This window comes from Poecilia formosa, unplaced genomic scaffold, assembly GCF_000485575.1.
Source record: "Poecilia formosa unplaced genomic scaffold, Poecilia_formosa-5.1.2 Scaffold234, whole genome shotgun sequence".
Lineage (NCBI taxonomy): Eukaryota > Metazoa > Chordata > Actinopteri > Cyprinodontiformes > Poeciliidae > Poecilia > Poecilia formosa.
The window spans coordinates 930,137-937,241 of record NW_006800173.1 but is presented as its reverse complement, the minus strand read 5'-3'; positions in this window follow the sequence as shown (position 1 = coordinate 937,241).

Genomic DNA, 7,105 nt, shown 5'->3' with positions numbered 1-7,105 from the left:
AAAAAAAAGCACATTTTCAGAAGTGCTGTTGAACTTATATTTAGTGTCCAGAACCTGTGACTTTCCATTCACTTTTTCTCCAGGCTCCTAATTAGACCTTGGTCTCTTATTAATAAATAAACACAATAAAATGTCATTTATTGCTTTGGTGTTGGAGTCTAATTTTCATTTGGCCAAACATTAGGATTCTAGGGACCCCGATGTGAGTATTACTGAAACAGTAGAATTTAAAAAATAGATGATGTTTAATGCTCCTGCAATAAAAGTTTAACATTTCAGAAAGTATGACACCAAACCATTATAAATATCTTGCTAAAAGCTTTCAACAGTGCTACTTGAATATTGAGAATATGTCATACAACTGATGCATTAGCTGCACTTCAAAATATGCTGCAATATCCAAGCCCTTTACATTCTTTTAACATTAGCTTATTTTGTTTCTTTAATTGTACAGTCTTTGATTTCAAATAAAACAACCCCATGCTAGAGATTTTGTTCCCTGCAAAATGCCAGTTAGTTTTTCAGTTTGTTTTGCAGTCAGGGGAGGCAGATGAGGGAGAGCCTCGCCTGCCATCTTGGAAAATAATAAAAGATAAGTTATTATATTATTTTCACCCTTTGGTTTGTACTATAAATTATTTATTTTTCATTTAGCTTAACCAATTTAGATTATTTTTTTCCTTCAAAATCACTGAGTTTTCGCAATTTCCATTCAAATGCTGGGAAGCGTAGCTGGTGAGGGGGCGCTCATGGTCCCATATATTGGTTTGGATATCAGATATTTTCCACAACTGCAGAGTGACAGTGAGCTAGCCATACAGTAAATAAGTCAAGTGCAACAATATATTGTTTTCTCCTCTCTTCCGACTTTAACATGGATGACTACATTTCTTCACCTAAATACTGTAGTTTTCTAAAGTGGATTTTCAATTGAAGCAGGAAATAACTTAAGGAAGACCAACACCAGAGCTGAAAGATTTGCTTCAAAACAGAAGGGTACTGCTCTTCTCAAACAGAGTGGTATACAAGAAAAGACTGGCTTTGTGGATGTCCTTCTAGAAACTGCCTTTTCTGCTTTCTTTGCATTCTTTTCTCAACATGTTGCTGTTTGGACTCAGATGGGATTTTGTGACTTAAAGAATTTGCAAAGAAGCCTCACCAAACGTGAGCGGTCGACCACTCATACTTAAAACCAAGTCACAGTAAACACGTTTGTGATGTCGAGGGTAGACTTGCCTTTGGGTGAATGGATATTTTTGTGCAGAATGAGCGGTGCATGGGCTTAATTTATAAGTAAAAGTAAGACAGCAGTAACTTTTTGGGTTTTTAATTAAATGTGTGTGTTGTGGGCTACAGTTTTTATGTGCAAAGAATTCAGAAAAGAAAACTGCTGTTAGATTAGGAGCAGTAGCTAATCCTCCACTGTTCTGTTCTTTGTGCAAAATATTTTAGTGATTTTTGGTTTGAATTCTAAAACACTGTTGTCAGTTGCTATGGCAAAGCGTCTGTATGTAGCTTGGCTGATACAGAGAGCGAAAAACAAGTGGTTTCGGGTTGTTCTTCAGGTTTTCCCTTTGCTGTGGAGCATAGCATGGAATTAATACCTACATTTCCAAGTTTCATTGAGTTAATGGAATTGTGCTATGATGGCAGTGCGGCTATGGATGAGATGTAAAGATATAGTCTTTCTGTCCTCCAGCGTTGTGCACATGCGCAAAATTTCTGTATGTAAACAAACATGCAAGGTGTTTATATTTATGAATCTGATTAAGTCATTGCCTCACCAGCTGTCAACCTCATTGCACGCAACTGAACTCCATATTTCATATCCTATATCAAATCAACATCTGCAGTGTGTACGTCACTGAGAAATGATGTAGAAGGTGAATTTGCAGAACAGAGTATATGTATTTGTTTTTTCTAAAAGTTGTCATTCACATATGTTCTTTTTTGCTTTTGTACTTTGTTGCTAATGCTAAAGTCTTAAATGACTCATTTATAACTCCATCTATAAATGAGAATTGTGATTGTCACAGTTTTAATCTGGCTCAAGCACATAAGGCTGAGCCACTTTCATTTGGAATGCTTGCTTTAGTTGTATTCTGCTTCTCTTAGTTGTTTTCTTCAAGGAAAAGGTCAGAAAGACTGAATGAAAATGGCTTAGAATCCTTGTCAGAATCTCTTAAAAGTTCCTTGTCCAACCTGATTCAACAAATCACCTTGAAACGTGCTTCTGTGTTTCAATCTGTGAGTTACAACTGTTCTGATTATCCAGCAAACCACTGCGACATCAGGTGACAGGGATGTTCTCAGTATCCAGAAATCACCCTGAATGGATCATTTTTACTTTCAAAATTATTGGTATTTTGTTACTTTTTTCTACCAATCTCTTGCAGATTTTTTTTTTTCTGAACATAGAACAATATCAAAACTCAAGAAAATTAAACTGTATGAAGCTATTGAAGTTATATTTTCATTTTACATTTATTGATCCTATTTTTGAGTCTGTCTGCCTGCATGTAATTGTTTGGAACAGTTCTTGCTTCAATGTAATTTCACACAAAAAATCAGCAGCAGCACAATTTGCACCAAAAGATAAAGAAATGGGTAGCTCACTACATCTCTGCAGTATTTGTCAAATTTTGTGTAAAAAAACAAGAAAAAAAAATCTTTCAATTCCAAAAAGCTTCCTGGTGTTAAGTTTGGTAGGTGACAATCCAAATTAGCTTCAAGTAATTAGCTGAAACTAATTAGCAAAATTTGGTTAATAGGAGATTTTTTAACTCCTATATTTACAAGTAGAAATATGTAATTCTATTTTATTTAATAGAATTCGATTAATTCTATTACATAAAATTAATAGAATGAAACTGTATTCAAATGACTTCATAAAAAAGCTTTTGTGTGTGGAAACATTCACTGTGTTGCTCTGGTCAACAGAGAGTGATGTGAAACATGAGAAAGAGGAATATTTTCTCTACTAAAAAATACCTTTTTTGAAATCTGGAGCATATTATTAATTTATTGTGAACCTTTACATGTCTGAATCTTTAAATTTATGACAAATGAAATTAATCTCAAACTCAAATTATTACTGTATTGTACTTTTCATCTAACATATGTATGCACAGGATGATGGGTGGTTCCACAAGGACCTACAATCTCATGGAAGTGGCTTTGTGGACGTCCAGTAAGTAAAGTTGCAGAAAGCATAGCTCAGTGCACGTGTTGGGTTTGACAGATGACATTTGCATCTTTTTTTGATGAAGTACAAACTGAAAACTTTTAGTACACTGCAGCATTTTTAGATGGTAATGGACCTGTTGAGGCACAAACGATGTGGTAAGACCAGTCAGCAAAAGGAATTCTTGGTACAAGTATCTTTTGGGGGAAATGTTAATAATTAAGTAAAAATCCAACACAAGATTCATCTTTGAAGGAGTCGGTCTACATATTTTAAGAACTGCAAGTAAAATGGCATCATTCACTAGTGAACATTGCCAGTGTCATGAAACGAGTCTTTGTTTACTTGTGAAATATTGCCACTTCAATTCTTCTCTGTCTGATCTACTTTTCTGATGTGTTCTCTGTTCAATTTTTCAGTTGACTCTTCCTCACAAAAACTGTTTCCTGTCACTCACGCTGCTTTGTTTCTCCTATCCTTTATTTTTGTGAGCTTTCTGCTTCATTTTAGATCATTTACTGGGTGTCATCCTTGAACACAGACTCTTCCTTTTTTGCTTTTCTCTTTCTGGGCTAGTCTCAAACTTTCCCCTTCTTGTGTTTAGCCCAAGGCTATCTAACCTAAGCTGTTCCTGCCCTCTGGTCTTTTCCATTTTTAACCACTTGAATTTTTTGACCCCTCAGAACAAGAACTTCCACATTTTTATTCACATGGTGCAGGTGTTTGTGTGTGTTTATTTTCTCATGTCTCCTGACTCTAAATGAAAATTTCTCAAACCTGGTAGAAAGTGTGATCTGTGGTTCTGGTTTTGTCCATTGCCTCTTTTGTCTCTGTCAGTCACTCAACATTTCATTTTGGTTAAGGCGAAAGGGCAGGACATAATTTTGTTGCTTGTAACTTTTCACTCCTCCAAAAAATTGTAAGTAGCAAGTAAACTAGGCTTCCAGAGAATTCCAAAGTGCTTTACTTTATACATTATCAAACACATTTTTAACATTGATTATAAAACTAGATCTCTGGGTAAAAAAGAAAGTACAGTACAAAGATAAAGAATTAATTGTTGACACTATCCCGTAGTGATTGAAGGTGAATAATATCAAAAACACCAAATGTTGTAAACATTTCAGAATTGAGAATAAAACTTGTATAAATCTTAATCCAAAACAGAAATGAAGGTATCATTGAGATTTACAGAATTATACAAAATGTATGCGAAGAAAAAAAAAAAAAATTTATATTATACAGTGATGTTGAACATCTAGTCAAAATGTTGCCCAGGGGAACAATTGCTTCTGAAGATAATGGAAGAATATAAATGCAGCAGTGATTATCAACGTAAGTATTAGGTTACTTATTAAAATAGGCTTTACTTCCACACTTTAAGTAACACGGGGATATGAATATAATTGTAAGTGACATGATTATGCAAAGCTCAATGATTTTAGAAAGCTTAACACTGCAGGATAGAAGTTGGAACCAAAGATGACAATAAAAAGTGCCTGATATTAGGTGGTCAAAATTGTGCAAAGGTTAAATGTGTAGAAGGAAATCTTGGTCAAAAATTGGAAATACAGATTAGAATTTGCTAACCAAAAAAAGCAATTAAACAAAAATAATAGAGATGGCTTCATTGAAAAGGCTGAGAGCTTCTCAAATTTTCTCTCAAGTCTAAAATTGGCAAAATGAAATCTTGGATGGAGCACAACACAGAGATAAGTTCAAAGCTCAAATGGAAAAAATGAGCATTTTTTTCCAGTAATTTTCCCTCTTTTTTTTTACTGAATAGCTCCCTCTCTCCCACACTCTTCCTAAAAGAACCACAGGAATATTTCAATAAGCTATGAAAAAAAAATATTCTGTGTTATGTTACTGTGCTTCACCTGACTTAATTTTTAAACACTTTCACTGATACTGGAGAAATGTACTTCATTCTCCAGTAACAGTAGCCACCTGCAGAGTCTTGTTGCTACTCCACTTTGTGTGCAGGATTCAGTAATCAGGAATACTGTTTGATTTTCCAATATGTGAATGGTTTGGATCAGTGTTTCTCAATTCTGACCCTCAGGTCCCCCTGCCCTGCATATTCTAGGTGTTTCCCTTCTGCTACACACCTGGATCGAATCTGTGGGAGATTAACAGGCTTCTGCAGTACTTGCTGACTGCAGAAGAGGTCATGTAATCATTTGGATCATCTGTTCTAGAATAGAGGCACATCTAAAAGATGCAGAGCAGGGGGGCCTCAGGACTGGAATTGAGAAGCACTGGTCTAGACCAATCTAACAAATGGCTGTCTGATTCCAACTACCAGCTGATTTAGGGGTGCATGTTAATCCACTGGAAATCAAGGAACATTTTTCTTGGTGTGTCATTATCATGCTCAGCCTAAATGAAGGTTTTACACTATTTCACTGTTGATAAAATCAAAGTAGAATCTGAGGAACACAAACTGTGTTGAGGGAAATGTTTGCAAAGCATCAGTCACAACACAAGGTGAGAATAACGGAGTTCTCACCTTGATGTGGTTTGTTTCATTTATTTGTTATGAGAGTGCAGTTGTTTTGTTTTTTTTTTCTTTTCAATGATGTCACTGACAGGGAAATAAAATGTGACTAGCGGATTGTTGGAGTGGGGCTACCCACAAAGCAGTGTTCAGGATGAAGATAAAAGATTTCAGTTTGGAGATAAACAGATTAAAGACTTGGATGTCCCCTGGTAATATTAAACTATATTACAGCCTCTACAATCCAAAAGGTGATTTTTGCCTTTGTGATTCATAGATGCCTACTGTATAAGAACTATATAATAATTATTGTCTAAGTTTTCAGCTAAATAAATGATCAAACTTTACAAAAAAATAATTACTTTGTGTAGAATAAAGCCAATTAAGACCTGAGAATAAAACTAAAGTCTTGCAGCTGCCACCAAATGACAAAATGACTAAAGAAAGTAAGTGTTTGTACCATAGGTGGAATTTTGTTGTTGACATTTTATGTAGATATTACATAAAACAGAAAGGAGAACTGACAGAATTTCTTACTAACTTTCTAAATAAAAATATTGCTCATTTGTAAATCATTTTTGGCCCAAGTTTTGAAGGAACAATGTGATTAGCTTGGACAGTTGCTGACACCTGACCTTTGGGAGGCCCTAATTTTACTGTAACAATTTTACAGATCATTTGGAACAGGAGCAACAGTTTTTACAAGAGATACTTTCTCATGGGTCCGACTTAATGTGAGATTTAATGAAACTGCTAATAAAGCCTTGTGTTGTTTGCTGGAAAGATCATTACCACCGGGCCTTTTGTTTTGTGGTTTTAATGTCTTAGGATTTTATGGTTGCATAAAACCTGTGTATGAAGGACTTTTATTAGGAAATGTGAGGTTCAAATGTTATCTGAATTTAGATTTTGCACTTTAAATGAAAAAAACAAGGACATGTTTTGGCATCTGGTATGTGTCTAAATACTAAAGGGAGCAGCGATTTACTGCTTTAATCACCTATCTATTGGTTTTTCATTCATTTTTACAGCCGCCATCAACCACCAAAGGCACAGTGTATGTTCAAATTGTGTTTTTCTGTGTACGTTTCAGTACAAATGGCCGGCTCACATCCTCAGAGGATCAGTCAATGACCTAAACAGCTGTGCATAGTTTTGCTCCATCCAAGAAACAGTCAACAACAAGATTATATAGACATTTTTTTTTCCATCTAATCCCTCTAGGTTGTTCAGTCCAGTGTATCACATTTCAACTATTGGCCTAAATAATGGCCCAGCTGCTCAAAGCGTTTTCTCTGAGAAATTAAGTTAGCAGTCATCAGTTATCAATTCTATGTAGCGTCTCATTATTTAGTTGTAAGCTGATTGGTCCAGACACTTTGTGTAAGAGTCAGCGAAAAGCCTAGTGAATACTCCTGCAA